The sequence below is a fragment of the Heptranchias perlo genome, chromosome 1 (assembly GCF_035084215.1).
Source record: "Heptranchias perlo isolate sHepPer1 chromosome 1, sHepPer1.hap1, whole genome shotgun sequence".
In the NCBI taxonomy this organism is placed as follows: domain Eukaryota; kingdom Metazoa; phylum Chordata; class Chondrichthyes; order Hexanchiformes; family Hexanchidae; genus Heptranchias; species Heptranchias perlo.
This window is the reverse complement of record NC_090325.1, coordinates 147,300,415-147,328,335: the sequence shown is the minus strand read 5'-3', so window position 1 is coordinate 147,328,335 and position 27,921 is coordinate 147,300,415. Positions and strand designations below refer to the sequence as shown.

Sequence of the window (27,921 nt, the reverse complement as noted above, 5' to 3'; positions counted from 1 at the left end):
CCATATGCTGGATGTAGGGGCCACCTGTTACATCTGGCACCCAGTGTTCAGTGGATGGAGCCTTGGGGCAAAGAGAGGAGCGGGCCTGTTTTTTAAAAATTCATTCTCGTGATGTGGTTGGCACTGGTAAGGCCGGCATTTATTGCCTATCTCTAGTTGCCCTGAGATGGTGGTGGTGTGCCTTCTTCTATTTGATGTAACTGAGTGGCTTGCTAGCCCACTTCAAAGGGCAGTTATTAGTGCGGACATATAGGCCAAACTGGGTAAGGACGGCAGGTTTCTTTCCCTAAAGGACATTAGTGAACCAGTTGGGTTTTTAAGACAATCCAACAGTTTCATGATCACTTTTACTGATGCCAGCTTTTTATTTCCAGATTTTTGTATCATGGCAACTTATGGTCCTCATGACCCAAATTAAAAATTTACTGGGCGAAAAAAAAATGTTTACTGACTGCTCACCAGCAGCCTCTTCGTCCCACTACAAGTCTCAACCTCCCTCTCAAGTGTAGATGACCCTGCAGCCAGAAATACAGCTGGGGTCAACGGGGCATCTTCCGGAAGTCCCACCCCACTGCTGATGTGCCGCAATCAAGGCAGGGAGGGGGGTGGAGGGAAGACAGAAGGCCTTTGCCATACTGTTTATCCCATCCATAGTGACTGCTTCACTTCCATTTCAAGTATTGGATGAAAGGATCCTTGCACTGGAGTAGTATTCAATCACATATGGGCAAAGGCTAGCTCCCTACTCCCAGGAAACAATCGTGAACAGGTCCTTAGGTAAATGTACACAGAACTCATTTGACATTTTTTGATACTTAATAATGTTTGGATTAATGTTTACAATATAGAAATACTTTACATAGCATTTATATAGTGCCTTTCACAACCTCAGGACATCCCAAAGTGCTTTACAGCCAATGAAGTGCTTTTGAAGTGGAGTAATGTAGGAAACATGGCAGCTAATTTGCACACAGCAAAGTCCCACAAACAGCAATGAGATAATGTCCAGATAATCACTTTTGGTGTTGGTTGAGAGATAAATATTGGCGAGGACATTGGGGAGAACTCCCCTGCTCTTCTTCGAAATATGCCATGGGACCTGAGAGGACAGATGGGGCCTCGGTTTAACGTCTCATCTGAAAGATAGCATAGACTTTCTTGGTCCTTGCCTCCAGCAAGTGCGCATCGGTAAATTGTGGGCAGCAAATAACCCCACCAAGTGCAAGGACTCTGAAAATTTACCCTCACGCATATGTTAAGTAAGCATGGTTAGCATTTCACCATGGAAAAATACCCTAAAGTGTTTTATTTAAAAAGGACATTTTACTGGGAAAGACAACTTAAATTTCCAGTTCACTTCCTCCTCTTAAATCTTGGGACTTTGCTTTTTCCAGTTGGGTTGAAGACCCTGACTGAATGCCAGGCTTGTTGTCTAGTTTTTATACTCACTGATTCTAATCCTCTTTAGCGGGAGGAAGTTAATTAATCTTGTATTAAAGAACAGTGACATTTGATCAAACTAACTCTAACAGCCGTGGCTGAATATGAATATGTCCCAGGATTTCTCTTTGGACACTAATTAGAAACTTGATATCCTTTTGATAGAGGTCAACTGTTGCATTCTTAGCTGCCAAATTAATTGCTTTAAGCCTTTGCTCAAAGACAACAGGCAAGCACAGGAAGTGTACTGTTAGAGATTTAACCCTGCAGCATTTGGAGATAGCTTAAATTAATGACAGGTCTCAGAATATTTCACCAGGACACTGTGATGATATAATTTTCAATATTGTCCTTTCTTACGTCTATTTCAAAAGTGCCAAGAAATCAGATCTTCAGTTATTATTTTCTTTGATAAAATGGCTTGTTTTATTATCAAAGTCTTTCTATTTGCATCAATGGGAGGATAGCCCAATTTAAATATATTTGCCACTCAATTTTTATATCCCCAAACCCTTGCTGAAAGAACAAGTAGCAAACCATTTTTAGGCCTCTTGAGCCCCTCTTGAGCCCCTCTTGAGCTGGGACACGGCTATCAATTCCCATCCCCCACTTGCTGTAGTGCAGTGCCTCGCCATTGTTTACTGTAGCTCTCAATAGCAAAGCCACAAGATCGGGAATTCATTGAGTGATCTGGTCTTGAGTCATAGCCTCAAAGCTGCCTGACATTTGACTGCCAACCACAGACTAGTTAAGCCCACATTATTGTTTTGTCAGTCCTTTAGGGGTTGTTGATTAAAGGATTTTCCACGGCACCAAAGTCCACCCTGAGAGGTGCGAAACATAAAGCTGGGTCTCCTCACTACACTTGACAAGCCTTCTTTCTCATGGACATAGCCCTCTTCGTTTATTTTAGTCAGGTATGAAGTTCCTCGGCCATTTACTATGGCACAACGCATTGTCATAAAATTAGCAAAATAAAGACCTGGTTCATCGGATGAAGCCGGTATCAACAACTGGTAAATTGGTGAGTCACTGGTTGAGCAAACATTGGACAGAAGTAAGATAGGGAGGGCTACTGCTGGTCACAAAGCAGTGTTCAAGACATTACACATGCGGCATAACCAGATGAAACATAGATTGTTTTACATGTGGGCATTCTCCTGCAGGCTTTATCTGAAGGCCAGATAAACAAAGCTTTGCAATCGCGGCTCTCTTTAACTGGCCAGCATCATTTCAATCTCCTCATTTAACTCTCGGTCGGCTAATTACAAGCACGGGCTCCTGACAGCACAGGAAGGTCAGACATAACGATGCATGATTTCCAAAACAATGTACACTCAGCGTGACTTAAGGAATCCAAAACACTGATATAAGGAAGCAAAGTCAGAGACATGACAAATCAAACAAAGCCGATGCTAATGAGGACTGCTGGCCATTAACTCTTAGACTAATGATAAAGCTTCTTGGACCTTTCTTCTGTGAAATGATTTTCCATAAAGTCTCTAACTCTGAATACTGTAATGTGTTAATGACCAATACAGTGTGAATGAACACTTTTTGAATAATTTTCTGAAGTTGAATATTCACGATTTGGACAAAAACTTTCCAAGATTTAAGATTGAACTCCTCCCTCCAAAAAGACAATAGCTTATTACTCTTCTTAATGGGAAGTGAAAACTCAAGACTTTTTGCTCAGTCTTATACCTTAGGCAGAGCCGAATTGGAGTAATATCAGAACCATGGGGTGATTTTAAATTGACGGCCGCCCGTTTCTCGCTTAGGAAACGGTCAGCAGGCAGTTCAAAATCGGGGGTTGGGATGGGGTGGAAAAACCCATGTTTACCCAAGGCTTGCCTGATGCAATTATTAGGCGAGTCTGTAAATGGGCAAGCAGCACTGTCGTCTGCTTTGGGCAGGAGGCTGCTTAAATATGCAAATCGGTATCCTACACTGATGGTGGGTCTCCATTTGCAATTTTCAGACAGAAATGGGCGGAGTGTGAGCAGCTTAGCCAACTCCTTCTGGCTCCAGAGAAACACTGCAGCCCGCTGCTGGCTTATGCTCAAGGAAGATACAAGAAATATACAGAAGTTTCAACGCGGAAACAGGTCGTTTGGCCCAACCAGTCCATGTCGACATTTACCCTCAATGCGAGCAATTAATTCTAATCATATTTACCCACCCTGTTTCCATTTCCCTTCAACTGCTTTTCCTTCATCCACCTACCTAATCAATTCTTGAATGTTGACATAGTTTCTGCCTTATGCACTAACTGTGAAAGTGAATTCCACAGCCTCACAACTCTCTGAGCAGGGAAGAAGCACTTTTCAATAATACAGAAGGGAAAATATTGGAAGGAGTGTTATCTTGGGAAGTCCAATCTTGTGCCCCTCATAAACATCAGTTATAAAACAACAAACAAGCAAAGGAGATAATTCTCCACCCCTCCCTCACCCCATATCCCATGGCCAGAGAATGATATGAGGTGAGGGACACCTAAAAGGGGAGGAAAATAAAAGAAATACAACACACAGCACAATAAAAGTCCAAGATGTTTTAGGATGAAATCCAAGAGCACCAAGGTATGCCAAACAGAAGTTTCAGATAATTACATTGAAATTCTAGGCATAGTTATAAGCACCCCTAACTACTGAGTACATGATTGGGGATAGACAGAACAAATTGCTCAGGAAAAAGTAGATGCCGATATGTACTTGTGGGTTGCATACTCAAGGTGATCTGTCAATAGAAGGATTACTCTAATGGCTTTAATGGAAGACAATACACCTCACCATTCTGCAGTTTGCCAGATGAAAGGGGATACCAATGACAGTTGTAGATATATATCACGCTGAATCAAGTTTTTCCTTCTACTCCAAACCTGGTTAAAAATCTACAAGACCCGCAATTGCATGTGGCACATTAAAATTTTAGACGAAACCAGTTTATACCAGTTTTGACAATGTGAGGTATGGCAGCTCACAGCGGATTCGCTGCATATTTCACTTCACAGAATAGATCTTGCTGTTACTGCCCTGAAGTAGATGTCAACTGCCCACAGAGATTTACTGCTCTTATCATTTACTACTTAAACACTGAAATGACCCTCGGTACACTGTCCATGGTAAAGGATGGTCTTTAAAGTGATATACTTTTTTGAAATGTAACTAAATCCAAATAGGTACTTGAGGAAAGAAACATTTTCCATTATGTGGCATAAAATAAAGTAAAGAGGGGCTGACATACATTCTCCAAAATAGTACCAATAGCTCCGTCTGTTATTTGAACAGATGCAGGTTCCAGTGCATATTAGTAAAAAGGAAATATTTGAACAGGGCTAACACTTTTAAAATAATAAAACCTCTCCATGCTGTAAAGTGCAGTTGTTGCATTAAAGAAAAGCTCAACTCTCCACTAGGGAAAGGTAAATTTAGAAGCTAATGATGCAGTGACAGAAAAATGCTATTGTCTCAGCTCAAATTGTCTTTCATAGAAGCAGCATGCATGAACGCTTTGTTGACAGAGAAAGGGAGCTCAGTTGACATAAGAAGAGGAATCTATATTTATTTCAGTAAATGGCTTGTTTGCAGCAACATTTCACACACATTAAGTATTGAGAGCTGTAATGAATGCATGTAGGTTAAAGAATTCACATGTTTATCTCCTTGGGGTTAGGCACATAATACGGTGAGTTATTGGTAGAGGAAGGAGATTGGCAAACAAAATCAAAACAGCCGCTCAGTGAAGTCCAAGCATCATGAAAAATATTACCATCAACAGAGAGACTCATGAATATTATTTCTTATTCATAAAACTAAGGCTGCATATGCCATTAGTGTGGGTAAATGCATTGTGTGGTACTGAGCCACACAAGCCACATTGAATGTTGTACAATAAATTCCTGATTTGCACTCAGTTAGTCGGGCCCCGATTTTAAAGGGGGGGGGGGGCGGATACGGTGCGCCGAGCCCCGAAGCAGGCGGCGCACCCGGCGAGTCCAGGGATGTGGAGGCTCGGCCAATCTTCATTCTCAATTTTCTCCGATTCCCACCCGAACTCGGCCAAATCCACTACCTGGCTGGCAGGTGTGAGCAGGGGTTTGGCGGGAGGAGGCTGCTGGAGGTTCCCCAGCCGTCAATTGAGAGTGAAATCTGGAGGCGATTGGGGAGAGTGGGGGAGCCCGGGGCAAAGGAGGCCCAAGGCTTCCTTATGATGCCCGGAAGTCACTGCCCCCCCAACCCCACCCCCGCCCCTGCTCAGGCCTCCAACTAAAATTGCAGATCAGGTCCTGATGACATCATCAATCCCGATCTGCATATTTAAAGAAGGACCCTGCTTCCCGCCTGTGGGCGTCCCGCTTGCCTGCTCAAAAGAACAGGTTAAGATGGGGATCGGCAGGAAGACTGCAGGATCAGAGGTGGGTGAATGACTGGCCTAATTTTAACTGCCCCCCGCCACCACCGCTAGGTTCTGCCAGGCAGGGAGAGTTAAAATCAGGGCTTTGATCTCTGCCAAAGCAGGAATGAGTATGCTAGAACTGACTGCAACATCACTAGGAATCCAGAGAAGAGAAAAAAACATTGCCAGCTATCCCCTACCAATCAATACTGGGGATTTGGTATAGTGCGATGTCCTGCAAAAAATCCCACCGATTTCTACACTTACTGCTGTGATGCCCGCCATGCTTGAATAGCCTGCTGACAATTGCTGTCTAGGCTCCCACACATGAAGAATGGTCACGTGCTATAAGGTAGCAGAGTGCAATTGCCATTCATGGCACTGCACCTCAGCATGAGTTGCTGCCTCCAGGGGAGGAGGGGTGGAGAAGTAAGTTCAGAAGAAAAAGGTCAAAGCAGGAGAAAAAGATTGCTGAATATCAGAGCCTTCTCCCTCTTCCATTCAACCACACCCGCTCCCCATCCCCCTCTCCTCCTAACTTACAGCTTCATTTTCCTGTCACAGTCAAGAGTAAAAGTGAGGACATTAGAATTTATACGGACGGAATAACACAGAAATGCAAATGACTAGCACCCAGAAATGTAATACAGTACATCAACATATATACAGTTTAAAGCATTACGTCAAGTCAATTGGTTAGTACAAAGGGGCAGAACATTCTCCTTTCATCACTGGGAACCAGGTAAAAATCCACTCAGATTGAAACAAAAGATGAAAGTCTCCTCTTTGAGCACTGTAAAGGCCCTAACAACAACAACTTGTATTTATATAGCGCCTTTAATGTAGTAAAAGTCCCAAGGCGCTTCATGGGAGTGTTATCAGACAAAATTTGACACCGAGCCACATAAAGTGGACAGGTGACCAAAAGCTTGGTCAAAGAGGTAGGTTTTAAGGAGTGACTTAAAGGTGGGGAGAGAGATAGAGAGGCAGTGAAGTTTAGGGAGGGAATTCCAGAACTTAGGGCCTAGCCAGCTGAAGGCACCACCGCCAATGGTGGAGTGAAAGAAATTCAACATGCGCAAGAGACCAGAATTAGAGGAGTGCAGAGATCTCGGAGGGTTGTAGGAATGGAGGAGGTTACAGAGATAGGGATGACTTTGGATAGTATCAGCCTAGTTCCCAGTGGATAAGAGCTCACAACTCAAACCTGTATCATTTGGCATCAAATGGCATTAAATTGGCAATTTCACTCAGAGGCCACAAAAGTGACTGTGGGAAATGGAAATGTCACACTGGAACAATAGCGGTTGTTATTTTAAGGGTAGGGTTAAGACACATTGGCATGATTTTAACATTGAAAAACGGGTGGGTTGGTGGCAGGGGGGCATTCAAAATCACAACCACTTCAGACCCGCCCCCAACCCAGGAGGCAGGTTGGTGACTCCCACATAAAGAATCTACCTAGGCAGAAACATAGCAAACTTGAAGGAGGAGTTATAAACTCAAATGACTACTCTTCAGGATTTTAAAATAAAAGAAATCTTAAATAAAAGGCTAAGGCCTCGGCCTAGACAAGGCTGCAATTTGATTTTGCAGGCTGGCGATTCTGAAAGCCCTGGGTCTCCACAAATCTGGGACTCAATTAATGGGCATAGGCTTCAGCCTGCAGAACGCTGGGACTCGTATTATCAAGAGGCCAGTACACGGAGGCATAATCGCAAAGGGTTACAGGCACAGATTTCTTTACGTCTTCGTTAATTTTTTAAAAATTCTCTATCCCTTCCCCACACCCGATCCTTCCAGACCCACAACCTGGTGTCAATCTGTGCCCATGAGCAACTCTCCAGGACTTACAAGTAATGTATGAGATGAAGGTGTTCAAATTTCAACTGACCTCATCACCTCAATTATCAATCACTGAAATTACTGGTCTCGGGAGAAAGGTATCACAGAGTGAAAACTACTCATCAATCTTACACTTTTTCTTAGTTCTTAGATAGAAATTATATTTGTAAATAAAATTTCACACAAGTCACAGTCAGATAAACACACCGTCTACTTGGGCTGCTGTTATGTTGCACTACCAAACTGAGAGGAGCAGTGCAGAGTGCAACTCAAAGCTAGAAAGACGCTGTTCTATTGCCTGCTTGTGAACTGCACTCTGGCCATGAGGGGTGAACTCTGTTCATGTACAGAGCTTGCACATCTGCCTACATTCAAAGCTGCATTCCCAAGTGTTAACTTTTAGAGACTGTGGTAAGAAGCATTTTCTTTTTCGAAACATTGAAAAATATTGCAGTAAAGTGCCCAGAGTTAGCGTGGAACCCGTGAGCACTTTTCAAAGCCAGCTTTGCACAGACCTGGAGCTATACACTGCATGGTGCCATATCCACGAGGCCCAAGGTAACATCCCCAAGAAAACGTTTTCTCCAATCTTTAACCTTGTTTGAGCCTTGAGAATTCTGTACTTGTGTCCTCTATGCTCATTGTTCAGGTTAAATAACTTGCTTATGTAAATTTTACCATTCATTATTTTAAATATCTAAATTTTTATTAGGTGCCTCCTAGTGTCTCTACTTCCACCATACTGGTACAGGAGAAAGTATCAAATCAAATGATAATCTTGAATCTTTCACAATTACATAATCACTGCACCTACGAGTCTGCTGCCAGGATAATGGAGCTGGATTTAATGGCATAAATGCCAGATGTTGGCCTACAGATGTTGTTCTCCCGAAATCCAATTAAAGCAACACCCATATAAATGCAACTTTGGGCATCCGAAACCCAGACCCATCTACACTAGTGGGAGGAAAAGGCATTATGGATGCAGTAACAATCTCTTCAAGGTCATCAATCACTTCTGGTTTGATCAGCGGTACTGCTTCACATAATTCAAAAGAAATTAGAACATGACATATTCCGGTCAACTGTTCAAAGCTAAAAACTGCACAACATTGCAGCTATTTTGCAGAACTAATTGCGATGGTACACCAGTTATTTTGAATCCTATCCCACCCATTCTTGAAGACAGGAACAATTATCCTCCCACTCCAATTACCTTAGTTGAGTTCGCTGACTAAAATAGAGAGAGAAAAAGACAGAAGAGTAATGGAGCACTCGTTAGCTTCTAAATATTTTATTCAATTGAAAAATAACAGAACTGTAAATACCCTTGAGCTAGCAAACATGTCGAAGAGGTTAACTGACCTACACTAGTGAACAATACAAGAAAGCTTGTTACGCAAGAGTAAATACAATGGTCCTGCGCTCCCAGAGGCGAGAGGTGCTCAGAGGGAGTGCGGGTCAGCATGCCAATGCCACAGTGTTGTAGCCCAATCTGTGACACTTCCTTTCAGTGCAGCTCCCTGCTTGGAGTGCAGGATTAGTGAATGTACCTAATAATATCTTCATGGACTCATTCAATTAGAGTCTAGGCTAAATCTTGAGATGCTCAGACAGTGCTATGTCGAGTGTCTAGTGCGCGGTCGATTTAAGACCCATACAAGTTGATGTAAGAAGAAACCCCAGTGAAATTCCCGATCCCAAGATGGGCTACTTTACAGAGAAGCAGTCAGAGATGGACAATTATTTGCTTTGACAGGACTCACACATACTGACATGAATCTGAATGAATGTGCATTCATTCATTAAAAACAAGACCTAAAAACTGATCGGCAGAAACCAGAGATTCCAGCAATAATGTACAGAGAGAGGAAGGATTGTTTTATTTTCTCTGGTGCTGTAACAAGAACTGTTTTGATGGTCTTTTTAAAAAGAAAACTTTTATTAAAGGATTAAATAAGTTGAAACATATTGGCTGGAAATTCCACTGTGCAATATTATATGAACATGACACAGTTTTAGTACATTTTTCTGTCTGATATTTAACAGAGGTTTTAACCTGTTTGTCTTAAATGAGTTAATTCCCCCATTCACATTGCAGACAAAGAAATTTGACACAAGTCCATTAAGTGTTCATATTGCACGGTGTGGTTTCCAGGTTTATTTTTGCACCATCATCCCTTTTGTCATTTAATCACTCCTGCCCTGCACCCTATCAGAGACCTTCCCTTTTGTTCTTTCCTCCTCCCACCTTTCCCTTGCTCTGTACTTGCTTAAAAACTTTAATCTTTAACTTCTTCCAGTTTTGTCGAAAGGTCGACCTGAGACGTTAACATTGTTTCTCCCTCCGCAGATGCTGCCTGACCTGTTGAAAATTTCCAGCATCTTCTGATTTTATTTCAGTCATGTATTCTGTTTCTCCCAGAAAAACAAAAAGTTTCTTCACACTGGTAAAAAAGATGAAAGCAAATAGGTGGACAACTTTCTTAAAATCAATAATTTGTTCCCTGCAACAAGCCATGCTGTCTAACACCATGAACAATGGCTGGAACATTTTCTTGGAGCAAGTGGATGGATGGCAGTGCGAAGGCAGAGACATCCTCAATACTTAAAGGTGGTGCAGCAGAACAAGGCAAAGTAAATCAACCCAAAGGATGCTGGTAATGATAAACAGGTGAGTTTAAATCCTGTGGGGAGCAGACACAGCTGGAAAAGGAATGGATTTGACTGATTTCGCTATGTAAAAATTCAAATCAAACACAGATTTATTTATTTGTAGCAAAATATATCTTTTTGCAAAACTGGCAACTTTGCAAAACAGTGAAGATTATTCTGTTCATAGTATGAGGGAGTCCTAAAAGGACTTGATGCTACAGTACCCTTGTCTGTGTGTAATTAAAATAAGTAAAAGAAGATGCATTATCTCACTGACATGAATCAAATTTGGATAGTGTTATTGTTATAAAAATGAATTTAGTTTAAAACATTTAATAGCTTTGTTCTTATTTGCATCACCATCTACTGGTTGTTGCATTATGGGTGTGGGTGATTTTTCATCAAAGGCAATTGCTGAATCAGGTCAAGCCCTGGTAGAGTTTAGGGTTTGAATGAATTGGATAGAAACTGATTACGTTGATCAAAAAAATAAGGTCAGTAGCAATTAACACAACGATGTAATGGAAGAACCAGTCCTGTTCTCAATGAACATCAGGTGCAGTTACATGAAGCACCCACAGTACAACACAGTGGAGGGGTAGCAGTGAATATCAGGGGAGTAAGCCAATCAAGGGGGCTCAAATGATGTCATAAACCACAAAAACAAAGCTCAAGCGGAAAATGTTTTCTTCATTAGCTGATCTGAGACTGGGGGTCGGGGATTTAATTGGGAGTGGGTTTCAGGTAGGTGGGGTGAGCATCAACAACCCCCCCCACCATTTCCAACATCATTAATTTTTGGCTCAGGTTATTTTAACTCCTGTGCCTCATTTATCTCCCACTGGCCAGCTACCTGCCTGAAACAATCAGGAAGAGGTAGCTGGCCGGCTGCCGGCAGGCAAAGACCGGTCGGCCGGAAGACTACCCGCCTGCACTCAGGTAAAGTCGTGGGAGATAGGGGGGTTTGGCACAGTCTCACTGGTAGAAAGGGAAGGGGGGGAGGCACGGAGAGCCAGATGCAGCAGGGGCCTAGACTTTCCATGTGAGCCAAAAGTGAAAATAAATAGCCTTTGCAATGGAAAGTATTATGGAGTCACAAACTCAACTTGGGGTCAAGAAGGCTGCTGAGGTTCTGAACAGTCTAGTTCAACCTGAGACAATGGCCAGGGAGATTAGGGCTTGGATTTTAACTTGGAGCCCAGGAAGAGAGCGGGTGGTGGGGGGGGGGGGGGGGGGGGGGAGGAGTTTGCAGACGGGTTTCCTGCAGATCCTGTTGAATTTAACAGTGGAATCTGATTTAACTTTTTCAAATCGGATTCCTGCCCGCAGGCAGCCAGATTGAGAGGCTGGCTGGCTGTCAGGTGGTAAGGCCTGTGTTCAATTACTGCATATAGCAAACTTTCATCATAAACACTAAACAATATATCCTATACCTTCCACTAGCACACTCTATATTCCTCTCTAAAACATGCTTCAATATAATTCACAATCCTGCCAATAACACTCTCCAATATACCCTGCAGAAGAATGCTCTACCACATACCCTATGACCTTATTAGAATGCTCTCTGAAGTATGCCATAACCTCCGATATAATGTTCATTGTTCAGAGCTTCCTCACTAACAAAGAAATGTTATACAGCACCCTCACTCTAGGACATGCTACCACCATTTCATGCTTTTTTGTCAGGTTCACAAAAACAGCATTATATAGAGAAGGTTCGAGTGTATTTTGTAACAGAATCCAGTCTGATTCTAATTCTGTGTGATGTCCATGGTTGCATTTGTAACAGTGTATTTCTGTGAACTTTCAAATTGCGTATCCAGACAGAACAATAAATCTACTTGCGAGAATTCTGTCGAGTTCCCACAAATCCCTACTAATCCTTTTTCCAGCCACCTGACTACCAAGTAAAGCATTTGTCGCCTGAGGATAGAATCCAGATAAAACACTGCTTGTTCTGGGAACTTTGTCTTTACTAGTGCTTCTTATTTTATTTTTCAGATAAAGTATGGCATAAACTAAAACAACACATGTAAGCAGAGTGACTGCTTGGCTATCTAGTGCTCGCACAAGAAGGCAGAGGCTGTGTTTTATTGGAAAACGACAGGTCACAAGTTGTGCTTAATTTTCGTCACACAAAATGTGAGCCCTTTCATCCAGAAAGGTTCGGTGTGTTTCTGGTAGAGAAGGTGAATGTTGTGTGATTTTTTTTTGTAAATTATTCAGATAGTATTCCATTTCTGTATTAAGATCAGCTACCAATTTTGTCAATGTTAACCTGATTCCCTTTCAAAGTATGAATTTTGCAAAGCCAGTCCTTTGTTACTGACTGCTGGGGACGGACCTATAGCATTTTCCCTTTGCAGCCTCTTGAAATAACCACAGCAGTGCAACATGATATAAGGAACGACAGTGACATATAGATAGGCCAAGGATATTTACATTACAAATCTACCAGTTGTTACTGTGGGAAGTGAGTGGTGCTATTCATTATCATAGCCTCATCTATCAATTTTGTGATCTGTACTAATGGGAAATATTGAGTAGAATGGGCCAGTACTCTCTGGAGTTCAGAAGAATGAGAGGTAATTAATTGAAACATATAAGATTTTGAGGGGGCATAACAGGGTAGATGCTGAGAGGTTGTTTCCCTTGGCTAGATAGTCTAGAACTAGAGGACATAGTCTCAGGATAAGGGGTCGGCCATTTAAGACTTAGATGAGGAGGAATTTCTTCACTCAGAGGGTTGTGAATCTTTGGAATTCTTTATCCCAAAGGCTGTGGATGCTGAGTTGTGGAGTATATTCAATTGTAAACAATTTTACAACACCAAGTTATAGTCCAGCAATTTTATTTTAAATTCACAAGCTTTCGGAGGCTTCCTCCTTCCTCAGGTAAATGTTCAGGAGCTCCTCGAAGCCTACGCATTTATACATATAGAACAATACATGGTGTTTACAGAATGCCCCTGCAACTGCCCGTTGCCAAGGCAATCACCGTGTTCAGACAGAGAGGTGTCACCTGCAGAACCCCCGAATACACATTCAACAAAAAAACAAACAGGAAAAAAAACAGAGAGAGGCAGAAACATCCGGAAGGCAGAGAAAGCCAGCAAATGACCCATTATATTAAAAACAGATAACATTTGTTCGCTGGTGGGGTAACGTGTAGCGTGACATGAACCCAAGATCCCGGTTGAGGCCGTCCTCATGGGTGCGGAACTTGGCTATCAATTTCTGCTCGACGATTTTGCGTTGTCGTGTGTCTCGAAGGCCGCCTTGGAGTACGCTTACCCGAAGGTCGGTGGATGAATGTCCATGACTGCTGAAGTGTTCCCCGACTGGGAGGGAACCCTCCTGTTTGGCGATTGTTGCGCGGTGTCCGTTCATCCGTTGTCGCAGCGTCTGCATGGTCTCGCCAATGTACCATGCTCTGGGGCATCCTTTCCTGCAACGTATGAGGTAGACAATGTTGGCCGAGTCACAGGAGTATGAACCATGCACCTGGTGGGTGGTGTCCTCTCGTGTGATGGTGGTATCTGTGTCGATGATCTGGCATGTCTTGCAGAGGTTACCGTGGCAGGGTTGTGTGGTGTCGTGGACGCTGTTCTCTTGAAAGCTAGGTAATTTGCTGCGAACGATGGTCTGTTTGAGGTTGGGTGGCTGTTTAAAGGCGAGTAGTGGAGGTGTGGGGATGGCCATAGCGAGGTGTTCGTCGTCATTGATGACATGTTGAAGGCTGCGGAGAACATGGCGTAGTTTCTCCGCTCCGGGGAAGTACTGGACGACAAAGGGTACTCTGTTGGTTGCGTCCCGTGTTAGTCTCCTGAGGAGGTCTATGCGATTTTTTGCTGTGGCCCGTCGGAACTGTCGATCACGACCACGGTAACCTCTGCAAGACATGCCAGATCATCGACACAGATACCACCATCACACGAGAGGACACCACCCACCAGGTGCATGGTTCATACTCCTGTGACTCGGCCAACATTGTCTACCTCATACGTTGCAGGAAAGGATGCCCCAGAGCATGGTACATTGGCGAGACCATGCAGACGCTGCGACAACGGATGAACGGACACCGCGCAACAATCGCCAAACAGGAGGGTTCCCTCCCAGTCGGGGAACACTTCAGCAGTCATGGACATTCATCCACCGACCTTCGGGTAAGCGTACTCCAAGGCGGCCTTCGAGACACACGACAACGCAAAATCGTCGAGCAGAAATTGATAGCCAAGTTCCGCACCCATGAGGACGGCCTCAACCGGGATCTTGGGTTCATGTCACGCTACACGTTACCCCACCAGCGAACAAATGTTATCTGTTTTTAATATAATGGGTCATTTGCTGGCTTTCTCTGCCTTCCGGATGTTTCTGCCTCTCTCTGTTTTTTTTCCTGTTTGTTTTTTTGTTGAATGTGTATTCGGGGGTTCTGCAGGTGACACCTCTCTGTCTGAACACGGTGATTGCCTTGGCAACGGGCAGTTGCAGGGGCAGTCTGTAAACACCATGTATTGTTCTATATGTATAAATGCGTAGGCTTCGAGGAGCTCCTGAACATTTACCTGAGGAAGGAGGAAGCCTCCGAAAGCTTGTGAATTTAAAATAAAATTGCTGGACTATAACTTGGTGTTGTAAAATTGTTTACAATTGTCAACCCCAGTCCATCACCGGCATCTCCACATCACGAGTATATTCAAGGCTGAGATAGATAGATTTTTGGACTCTAGGGGAAACAAGGGATATGAGGATCGTGCAGGAAAGTAGATTTGATGTAGAAGATCAGCCATGATATATTGAATGGCAGAGCAGGTTCGAGGGGCCATATGGCCTACTCCTGCTCCTATTTCTTATGTTCTTATGTAAATCATGCAATACCATAAAGTGCGTTGGGCATCCTGAGGTCGTGAAAAGCGTTATATAAATGCAAGTCTTTCTTCTTTTTATACTTCAAATATGGCTTTCATTTATATTAAAACAGCATATTATCCAATATATAATAGAAAATCAAACTGTGAAATGTGTTAGTTGGCATTTAGTTTCTAAATAAGCCTTTATAGCTTTCAGTGAATAAATGAAAGATGACTAGAAGCACAAAACAACGGTACAAAAAAATCAAAGGCTTCTGATATCATGAAGTACAAGCAAACAGCTAATAGTCATTCAAACCCTGAAACTGTGTTCGAGTCCATAACATGGTCCCTGGCACTTTTTCTTAAACACACCGGTCCTGAAATTGCATGGTGATTCTACCGGTGTCACACTGTAACTCGGATGGGAGACTGGCAGAATCCCAAGGGAAACAGCATAAGTGGCCTTTTCCAGTTGGTCACATTTCCTGGGGATTCCACCAGTCTCCCGCTAGTCACGTCGTGAAAATAGTAGAACCGCTTTGGAATTTCAGTGCTAGCACAGCAAACTATGTGTTACTTACTGCAGCTAGGGAAACGTTAATAGCGGCTCTGGTAGAAATTGAAAGAAAGACTTGTGTATTTCACTACCTCAGGATGCCCCAAAGCATTTTACAGCTAATAAAGTATTTTTGAAGAGTTGCCACTGTTGTAATGTAGGAAACGTGGCTGCCAATTTGCACACAGCAAGGTCCCACAAAGTGCAATGAAACAAATGACCAGTTAATCTGTATTAGTGATGTTGGTTGAGGGATAAATATTGGCCAGGACATAGGAGAGAACTCCCCTGTTCTTCTTCGAATAGTACCCTGAGGTCTTTTACATCCATCGGGCTATTTATTTGTTTCAGTTGCAAAGTAGCTGCAGTTTTTATAACCCTGAATCCTGATAAATCATTTCGGGTTTTTTGAGTGGTGAGACATGTGTCTGTTAATCCCCATACAGTGAGATCCTGTGGGAAATTGCAAGTGGAAGCCAAACACTTCTCCACAGGAAGAAAAAAGCCTGTAGGACCAATAGTTCTATTTCCATTGAGCTGTTTCACTTGATGTACGGAATTTAGAATGGCTCACCTCCTAATAGCATTCCACTCCCTTCTTTTATGGAAAGCAAGAAAATGAGCCGCACTGAACACCAGCTCAGTCAACATCCCACAGCTGGACAATGCATGAATGGAAGCCCAGAGAAACATGGAGCAGCAAAGTCCACCGAGGGTCACAGGAGAAGGAGAGGCATTCAAAACTGGTCCCATGCCATGTTAGGAGTTGCACTGTTTTAATCATATAACTAGAAATTAGAAAGTCCCCAGCCTGGATTGTATTTGGTCTAGGACAATCAGTTGCGTGCCCGTGTGCAGTCTAGCGCAGAGAGATCTGTTGGAAATCTTAAGCCTGAAATTACTATAGATTTTACATTACGGTTTTACAATGAAGCAACTTTAAAAAAACATGCCCTGTTTTACATCATGTGACAGGATAAGACTGTTTTGATGGAAAATAAAACATGCTCAGCCAAATATAAGGCACTTTCATAAATCATCTATTTGACACCTGCTGCACTTACCCTTAAACTCACAATGACTCCTGTATAGCTCAGTTTCAGCATTAATGAAATGAGAGTTGTAATTTGCAGATGGCTTTTTATCCTCCCCTCCCATTCCTCCAAATCGTCTTTATTTTTCTCTTACCTACATTTGCTTGCTACATCCACACTATCCTTGATCAGAAGGATAGAAACAGAATCCACATTATCCACAAAACTGCCAATGATGCTCCTTGCTTGACCCATCAAGAATTAGCCAGTGGGTCAGATCCCACTTTTCCTTCCCAAGCACAGATGACCCAGTCAAGAAACGAATCCAGAAAAGACTGTGATTCAAACTTGTGCTTTGGCTCATAATCCATGATGTTGTAGCTACTGGGATACTCCAGTCTATAATAACTTTGTAATTCAGCTGCAAAGGTAAACAAATTTACTATCGCTCACTGGTACTCCCCGTTACCTGGAGACAAATGGCACAAGTAAAAAATCAAATCTGGTTATGCCGCATTAACATTTGCATTTCATTCTTTCTGATATAACTGAAGGAGCCTCTCTGTGCTGGTGTGACACTGGTGTACTGGAACACAGGTTTACACTGCAACATTCAATAGAACATCTTCTACTGCTCATGAAAAGCTGAAGCAATTGTTTGAGTTTATGCTGGTGTTATTTTCAAGCCTGTTTATGTTTTATATTTTCAATATACATTTGTTCCATAGATTTATTTTATGTATCTATTCGATGGCTAGCTGCTGCTTTTTTCATTTCATGCAATACAAAACTTGCAAATCACATACGATGCCCCATGACTGAACTCTACACAGAACTGAATGGAAAACATCCAGAAGGCAATGCTATCATCTCTATTAATCCTGTCATTGCTTATACACTTTAAGCAAACCTGGAGTATACAACATGTTTCATGTAAATATGGGAGATGACATGGTTTATAAACATTCCCATTATCGTTTATTGTAAAGAGAAAGGAAACGGTCATATATTACTAATTTAGCACACCAGACCATTCATACTCCCTGGTGATTTTACAATGGTTTAATTGTGGTTAGCAAAAAGGAGTACCAACCGTTGCAACGTCAGACTGGGCCCTTATTTGTAAGAAAGAGAGCATGGTTTAGAAACTAGCACTTCCTTCCTTTTTAAATTAAATAACTCTTGCATTGATTTGTATGTTACCACATTGCTCTTTCATTTAGATCAGAACATGTAAATGTACTTTTCGTTCACACGTGATGCTATCAGCATGGCCGTGCACATCTAGATTTTTTAGTTTAATTAACAGTTCATTTAGAAGGATTTATTTTGAGCTCCTCAAGCTGAGACTCCCTAAGACCCCTTAAAACTCTAAGGTAATGCTTTTTCTAAATCCGGACTAAGTTTTAAGGAGAGGAGCCAGGGTTTGTGAACACTCAAGAGCACACAGTCTCACTCACAAAGTGTCTTCTGAAACCAGACCATCTTATTAATCAAGGACATCATAATGAGTTATACTTTTTGATGATGCCGGATTTGCTGCATGATCTCTGGACTAATGGGAACAAGTGTAGAAAATGTTTTATCTATGCAAGAATAACAATTAAATCTAGAAATAAAAACCTGTTTGTGTGTAAATGTAAGGAATCTTACAACACCAGGTTATAGTCCAACAGTTTTATTTTCAAATAAAACTGTTGGACTATAACCTGGTGTTGTAAGATTCCTTACATTTGTCCACCCCAGTCCATCACCAGCATCTCCACATCATGTTTGTGTGTAGAATGTCAACTTTATTGGTCTAATCTACGCTTACAAATCTTTGGGCTATCTATCCAAATAAGAGAGGAAAGCAGCTTAGTGAGATTCTTATCCAGTACATCCCCTCTATACAGCCACAATGCTACATTCTAAGGGCTTGCACTGGTTGGTTGAACAATTCATATTGTGCTTTCACTTGCATCTTTTTTCATTTTCATCTTTGTGTTCATGGGAAAATTGGCATTTCAACATCATATGTATTGCTAGAAGCAAAAAAAACCCAACTAAGACTTTGTCTAACAATACAATGCATGAGGTAGTAAATTAGACCCAAATTCCTGCAATTATCATGCTGCTGGTCTTACACAATCAGAATTTCTGTTTAATAAATTGACATGTGAAAAAAATCTCGGTGCCATAAGACAAAGTCTGATGGATGGACAAAGCACTCTATATTTTGGGGGAGCATTTTTTAAGATTGCTCAATAGAATATTATCCCAAGCTGTCTTCTCATCATTATCACTATACTTTTACTGCTTTGTGCATATGTAGAGTTAGACAGATTGCGTGAAAACGTGATGCATGAAAGCTGAGACCTGTAACTTGACCCAGCAATCACTCTGGAATGACAGACATTTCCGAGAGCTTTCCTTCAGTTTTCTTTAAGTTATTCTCAGTAGTTTTCTATTTTAAACAAAAAAAACAGAAAGCTTAGTTTTATTAGTCAAAGGGAAAAAAATGCTAACATATGAAATATTGTGCCTCTTCATTTGTGTCTGACCATGACCATGCTGGACTCTGAACATTACCTCAAGTGAGGTAGAACACTGGTAATGTATCTCATTACCAACTGCTAGTAGCAAGCTTAGAAATGATAGGGCAGGGGAATAGGGATACATTAACCTCCTATTTTAGGAGAGGTCAAATGAGAAGCTCTACAAACCATTTCTGTCAAATATATATTTGAGCTGTCACCAAACATTTAACTTGTCGACTACAATAACGGTAGCTGACTCCGGTTTTGCAAAGTCTGGTATTCAGGTTATATTTGTGCTCTTTGAAATCAGAATCCAGACGAGGTCATGTTGATCTTAACTGATTAAATTCACTTTAGCTTTCTCCTCTATTTAGGGACATTGATAGTCCTGCAGCGTGTGTATGAGGGAAATGCACAGGATTGATGAGTCCAAATGAAAGGCTGATGTCGCAATTAATGGTTGTCTTTTATGTTGTTAATTCCATTATTGTTTAGTTGTTGTTCTTATAACTTGTTGTCTTGTCCTACAGATATGTGAATTCAAAAATATTTGTAATCTCCAGGGAGGAAATTGGATAGTGCCGATCTGCCAGTGCGAAATGGGTGCAGGAAACGATTCCTATGCCGGAATAGGTAGGCCTGAGGCCCGATCAAAATTGGGCCTCGGGCCTCTTTTAAATTAAACCAGCAAGCTGCGGACGTCCGCTGTCCATTTTTGTCTGATTACGCCTCTGTGAAGCTCTTTTGGATGCTTTTCCATGTTAAAGGGGCTTTATAAATGCAGGGTGTAGTTATATAAAGCACGACACATGACTAGGGTTGCCAACTCCGGTTGCACATCTTCCTGGAGGTGTCATCACATGACCTCCTACCTCCAACTGCCCCGCCCGCGCTTACCTGCCATTGGTCGCCCAGCACGTCCATCCTTGCGGTGCATCGCGTTCCCACGCCAATTGGAAAGAGAAAAGACTCATCATTATACGATTGGATGATTTTTGACTGTCAGTCAAACAGCCTTTTTTCCCATTTCATATTTTTATTACTAATAACCAAAGTGCTAAAAGAATTATTTTTTAAAAAACATAATTTTTTTATTGCCCCTATGATTTTTCTCCTGGGTTGCTCGCAGCAGTGTCCTGGAGATTAGTGATTAATTCCTGGAGACCCTAGGAGGGTCCTGAAGGGTTGGCAACCCAACACATGACCTGTATCTCTCGATTTCTGTTGAAACCTTTATTTTTTTCTATTTTGTCAATACTACTGTAATAAATGTTCCACCGAACTTTCCTCTTGTTCATTTTGATATCCAAACACATCATCCTACATGTTCTTCCTCCTTCCCACAACCTCACTGTGTTGAAATTAAGGTACACGGAGGGTAATTTTGACTTTAGACGATAGTGTAAAACACGTGATATTGGCTCGACCACCCGCTAAACACCTCTCTTGATTTGCGTTTCCATTGACTGCAATCAAAATGAAAATCGGGAGAGATGTTTAATGGGTGGCTGAGCCGATATTATACGAACATACCAAATTGACGGGCAGGAGAAGGCCAGCTGGTCCATCAACTCTGCCCCACACCATGATGGCCGGACCATCATGGCTAAACACTTCTTCCCTCCCCCGACCTCTCCCCCTCACACCCACCCCCGCAACCATGTAATCTCGTGGGAGAGGCAAAAAACAGAAAAAACCCAGGGCCAATGAGGGAAAAAATACTCTGTAAAATTCCTCTCCGATCCCCTTAGGTGATCAAAACCAGTCCAGGAGATCACATGGACCAAGTGTTATCTATAAAGACACGTCCCTTTTGCTCCAGTCAGGAACCGGTCCAGCTCCCTCTTGCAGAGAGTCAGCACCCACCACACCAGCTTATAATGTATTCCAGAGGCTCATAATTCTCTTGGAAAAGAAGATCCGCCTAACATCCAGTCTATTCCTATTCTTCCATAGTTTAAACTCATGTCCCCTGGTCCTCTCCAATCTATTAAACTGTAATAATCTATCAATAGGCATGCTATCCAGTCCTTTTAATTATTTTATAGATCTCTATCAGGTCACCTCTAAGTCTACTTTGCTCTAAAGTTAATAGACCAAGGTCCTTGAGCCTATCTGAGGAGCTGAGGTTCTTTAAGCTAGGAATCATTCTTGTAGCTCTCCTCTGGACCTTCTCCAATCTGCTATATCACCCACCAAGTGGGAGGACCAAAATCGAGCACTGTACTCCAGATGCTGTCTGACCAGTGACCTGTCTAGTGTCAAAATGGTGTCCTTTGATTTATACTGAATGGTTCTATTAATACAACCCAATACCTTGTTAGCTTTAGCTACAGTTTCCCTACATTGGTCATGAACCTGCAGTGATCTGTGCACAATAACATCAAGATCTTTTTGCTGCTCAACCTCTTTCAGTATTGTTCCCTGCAAATGATACATATATTCTGTGTTGGCCCTACCAACATGCATAACACTACATTTATCTTAATTAAATGCCATTTGCCAATTTGTGGCCCACTCCCGTAGCACATCTAAATCTTATTGGATTTGATTGCACTCCTCTACTGTCTTAGCCCTTGCACAGATTTTGGTGTCGTCTGTAAACTTACTTACCATACTTACCACACCACTGTCCAGGTCATTAATAAAGACATACATTTAACACAAATCAAAAATTACCCCACAGTCTCCTAATCTAATTGATTCTTTCCCAGGACCTCAATCTTTCCTCCATTTCATAATCCACAGGCTTATAAAAGCCAAGCTTGGCACTACTTAATCACTAGTTCCTGATTTACCATGTGTTTTCTTTTACTCTTTAATAGTCCTACACAATGACCAGTGGCACTTTACCTTGACTTCCCAATAAATAAGACAACTATCAAATGAAATAGGTTGGAAAAGACAACATCATCTCATTTTTAAAGCAGAAAAAGATCATTGAAGAAACATTAAAAACCTGTGAGTTTAACAATTAATATATTTTGTGCTTAGTGATGAGCAACTGAAAACAGAAGTAAAAATACATTGTAAACAAATCTGTCTGGGGTTTTTCACAGTCACTGTGAATCACTAAGATCCTGGCAACAAACTACAGCAATATCTATGTAAGATCCAGGTAATGAGGAACATCTCACTCTTACTGAGACTGGCAACCCATATGTCCTCTGATATATTATATTCTGATGAAATGAAAAAGTTTTGTAATACAGCCTGACCACGTCAATGTATCATTTATTTAAAAACCTTTTTGGTCATACAATTGTGTAGTTATTCAGTGAGAATGCTGACTTATATCTGCATTTTACTTTTTCTGATTTTAGACCCTTTTTTGGGAGGATTGGACACCGACCTCTATGTTTCACCTTGCCGCCAAGTGTCCAGTTATACTCCACAAATTGGCTATTGTATTCTTTTCAATACAGCTTCAATTATTTAACCTAAACTGTTTTGCACACAGATAGAGGGAAGATATTCTCTGGTCACTATTTGTAGCAAAATCATAAAAGCAAGTACAACGAACTTGTTTAAAATTTCACGACAAATAAGAAACAAGGGCAGAATGTTATTGTTAATTCTGCGCCCATAGTATTGTGTCCTTAAGTGAGTTGATGCACAAGTTCATCTAAATATGGGGAAATAAGATTTTTTTTGGCATTAAGTTAACACCTAAAATACCAGATGATCTCCTTGAGCCAGCTAATTTCTTTAAACAATTCTAGCTCACATCCTACAATGCTGAATCAAATATAATGATAAGAATGAAGTTACTCAAATGTCAGTAGCAGCTTTATTACTGTATTAGCACCATGCTATGGAAAAAAACTCAAATTATTTTGAGTAAAATATTTTAATATTTTATTTCCACACATTGGGGGAGATGTTCATGTGCACTACTAGCTCAGCGCGAACTTTGCGCAGGGAACAACCCATGCACGAGTGCAGGTAGGCCCGAGGCCCGATCGATATTGGACCTCGGGCCTCATTTTAGTAAGTCCTGCAAGCCTACCATGCATCTCCAGGCAGCTTGCCGGCAAAGCGGAGTTCAATTTTGGGCCACTGCAATGCCAGCAGCAGCACTCAGGTAGATCCTGGGAGGGGGAAAGCCTGGGCTGGCAGCGGCCACAGCACTGCTGTAGAGGCAAGAGGAGCACTCCTTCTCCTCCTGGCTCCACATTAAGTTTAAAAAAGGTAAAAAACAAAAACTTACCTGGTCTTTGGCAGTCTCCAAACCGCAAGATCTGCCTAGTTTTTTTACTAAATCAGAAAGTGGTCCTAAAGCAGGCATTAGGCCCCTTGTTAGCATATTCATGCGGCTTAATGAGTTTTAGACTGACACCAGGGATGCTTCTAGAGCCCCCGAACCAAAATGGCATCTGATATTTTTCCAATGCTTTTCAGGGTGTGGGAGGTTAGCCCCTTAAATTGAACTTCTGTGTCCCCGTTCTCAGCCCAGAAATAAGGTTGAATTTCATCCCAATCCTGTCTTCCTTTTCACTCATTTGCTCTTAGAATCACAGAATATTACGGAACAAAGGCGAGCCATTTGACCCATTAGCCCCGATATTTATAGGGGGGGCAGGGAGGCTGGACCTCATTAGCATTTATTATTCCGTTTCCCGCCCGACCGCTGGCCAGATTGAGAGGCTGGCCAGCTGCTGGGCGATAAAGCCTGCGGTAGAAGGCAGCAGCTGGGGACTGCTGGGGATGGTCCCCGGCTTTCGGAGAAGATCGAGGCATGATGGGACGGCTCGGAGCACAACAGCAAGGAGGGAGGGAGGGAGAGATCGCGGAGGGGGAGTCGACCGATTGCGGGGAGGGAAAGATTGCGAGGGGGTCGGCCGATCGCGGGGAGGAAGAGATCGCGAGGAGGGAAGAAGATCATGGCAGATGATTTGCTTGAGGAGCCGGAGGAAGAACTCCTGCTCTTCCTGAGTCACAAAGAATGCTGGAAAAGCACTTAACTGGCAGATCTGGCAGCTCCTGCCTCCCTTCAGCTGCCTGGTTTTCCGAGCCCTGGGAAACCTAGCTCGCAGCTGTTAAATTCAAATGGCTGCCAAAATCTGAGGAACATATCCTCATTTAAATATTATAATTATGGACCCGCCACTCCAGAGCAGGTTACTCGCATGCCACTTTGTCAGGTAGACTGGAACAGCTTGTCTAGAGCTAGTTCTGGAGCACAAGTCTTCGGCACTACAGCCGGGTTGTTGTCGGGGCCCATAGCCTTTGCTGTATCCAGTGCACTCAACCGTTTCTTGATATCACGTGGAGTGAATCGAATTGGCTGAAGACTGGCTTCTGTGATGGTGGGGATCTCGGGAGGAGGCCGAGATGGATCATCCACTCGGCACTTCTGGCTTAAGACTCATGGGATGCACGCCCGTTCTCTTTCGGTTTCCAGTACCAAGGCTAATGTACCAACCAATCGGGCTCCAGGTTAGTGAAAATCTGAATTTCAAGACCTTGGAACCAAACCACCAGCCCCACCTCTAAAAATCACTCATCTATAATCTATCAGCACTATCCTGAGTTTAGTCTGAAGTCAAGTGGTTTGCAAATACAGACCTTCAGTGAATATAAAGGTTCTCTGCTTGCCTGAGAATTCAGCAGAAGCCAAATGGAAAAAGGTGATTCCACAGCAAGTCACGTTAAGCTGCTTGTTTGCAATAACACCAATCCCAGATTCTGCTGTAGTTTCTATACAGACCCATTACAGATTCTTTCCTGTAAACACTTCAACAATTCAGGAAAGAGAAATAAGTGGAATTAGCATGGATTGTTCTTCTCATGCACCATGTAGCAATAACGAAAGGACATTAAGCCCCAGGATGATTATATTTGATAATCGATAAAGCACTCTGTTTATCTGAAAATAATAATCTGTCAAGTTCTGAAAGAACTAATATCACTTGTAAAACCTCCAAGATATAATATTTTACATATTTATTTTATCAATTGGGTTTTGGAATCACAGACTGGCGACAAGATGGTGATTATAGCCATCTACGAATAAAAAGGATCTAAATCCCTCCTTTCCAGTTATCACTCATACTATAGGGTAGATTTAAACTCTCAAGCGGATAGCCATCAGAGCAGATGGACCAGATAGTCAACCCTGTCGGCAGGAGGCCCGCTCCATTTTAAGGGCCAGGCCTTATTACCATGCCGCTGGCAAGCTGTGCACCCCGAACAGGTGCTCGCTGGCTCTGGGCCAGCCCAATATCAGCTTGCTCGGAGGCCGACCCGGCCGGCGGGGAGGTAGGTCTTTGCTGCATCAATCACTGGGATGGGGGAGCCTGAAGTGGCAGTGGCCCACATTACTCTTGTGGGGCCAGAGGACGACTCCTGCTCTTCCTGGCCCCACAAAAATAATTTTTCACTTACCTTTTTGGGCCTCTTCCTCTTCACCGCCCGGTATAACTGGGCATTCCATCCAGCGGCCCCTCAAAATTATATTGGAGCCCTATGTACATCATACGAATCCAATTTGCATACAGTAATGAAGCTGTCACCTGATCCAGATGAGCTCCTGGTCCACTCAGTGGAAGGCCCCATAAATATGGCAGAAACAGGCCAGTAAGTTCACCCTAGCAATTCTAATTCTGCTACTGCCACATTTCCTCTGGGCGGGCCGAGTTAAAACCAGTTCTTATTGTTTTAACATTCATGAGTTAATACTGCAGGAGCAGTAGAAGCTGATAGAGACAATATTGGGAATATCATGGGCCCGATTTTAGCACCCACTATCGGGTGCGTTCTCGGCGGGGGGGCCCCGAAAATCGCGAAATCCCGGAGCGGGACCGGATCGCGCCTCGATCCCGCCCACTTCCGGGTTCCGCGCTGACGTGCGGGGGTGCGTGCGCAGCCCCCGCTGGTGGGAATCCCGCAGGCAATTAAAGCCAGCGGGATGCCACTTGAGTGTATTTACTTTGCTTCTTCAGGTCATTAACTGGCCTGATTAAGGGACTGTGTGTGATTTTGGATAAACATGGGACTGTTTCACACACTGGGGGAATGGACGTGTTGCAGCTGTCAGCCTGTGGCAGCTGCAAAGGTCCATTTGACAGGTTGGGGGGGGGGGAGACCCTCAGCCATTGCAGGAGGCCGCTCTGTCACTTGGGACAAAGTTTGGCCTCCACCACCCTCCTCCTGATGGTCGAAGTCACCAACCTGCACACTTACCCCGGGGTCCGGAGACATGTACCTACCTTGCGGACCCCCTCAGATGTACATCTTGCGGATGGGGGCCGCCGTAGCTGCAGTCATGACCTCCTCGGAGGGCGAACAGCATCACCAGCCTCACCAGCCTCGCCATCCACGCCGTCCACCTCTGACACGTGGAGCTCCACAACAGAGTGCTGTGACACATCCACCTGTACAGCAGGAGGGAGGGCTACCGCAGAGAGAGATGCGTCGCAGAGGGCACTACCCTCACCACACGTTCCACAGACCGAGGCTCAGCCTCCTGGACCTCTCTGAGCAGCAGTGCACACGGAGGCTCAGAGTCGGTCGACATGTAGCCGTGGATATCTGCAGCCTCTCTCATGCCGAGCTGCTCCTGGCTGGCCCGTGTACCATCTTCCTACCTGTCGCTGTCAAAGTCACCACTGCCCTCCCGAACTTCTCCTCCGCAGCCTTCCAGGCTGCAACCGGGGACATCGCCGATGTCTCTCAGTCGTCTGCGCAGAAGAGCCCTGCAAATACACCTACACCCACTCTGCAGTGACACACTGGGTGGCATCAGTTGTGGGTCCTCATAGGGATACCCAGGAGCGGGCATTATTGCACAAACCGGACAGGATTCGCGAAGACATGGCAGTAGTGGTGCCAATATAATGTGTGATGTGAGTTGTTCTTTAATTCAATAGAAGTAAGAACCATGACAAACCCTCAAACACCCTTGTGCATCCCCTTCATGCTCACGACACGTTTGCCTTACGCTGCCTACTGCACATATGTGATGCATGCCCTGTGGCTGCAGCACAGGTAGTGGCAGGTTGAGTGAGGCTGGCCGTGAGAGAGATGCACAAGAGGGTGAGTATGGGATAGAGCCATGAGATTGTATGAGGATTGGGTTGCGTGTTAGTGGCAGGATGAGTACTCGCGAGGTGAGTAGGTGCAGGTAAGATGAGGATGAGGTTTGAGTGGGTATGAGGGGTCATGTGACAGAGTAGTGTTGGCAGTGCCGAAGGAGATGTGGGGTGGGGGCAGTGTTGTGGCAGACGGAGTGTAGGGGAAAGACTACGTGTTCTCACTGTGGCTGACTTACTGAGGTCATTGGAGCGCCTCCTGCACTGTATGCAGGTGGGCGATATGTTGGTGGCGCAGGTGACCCCCTCTGCCACCTCAAGCCAGGCCTTCTTGGTGGCAGATGCAGGCCGCTTCCTCCCGCCCGCCGGGGGGAAGATCTCTGTCCTCCCCCTCCTCCTCACCCCATCTAATGATACCTGGGGTGAGGCATCATTAAACTGGGAGCAGCCTTCCCCCTGGGCTGCTCCATGCTGTAATTTTTGCTGTTTGTGGCAGCATCTGTCAGTGGAGGACTGCCCCTTTAAATAGAGCGCCTCCAGCTGACAGATCTTACTGCGCATGCGCAGCCCGCCCGATGCGCAGATC

General features: G+C 43.5%; 1 protein-coding gene across 4 annotated transcripts in view; it reads right to left on the bottom strand.

The window, feature by feature from the left end:
• Window positions 1–27,921, bottom strand: part of LOC137327071 (uncharacterized) — a 323,001-nt gene that overhangs the window by 79,402 nt on the left and 215,678 nt on the right. The window lies entirely within an intron of this gene.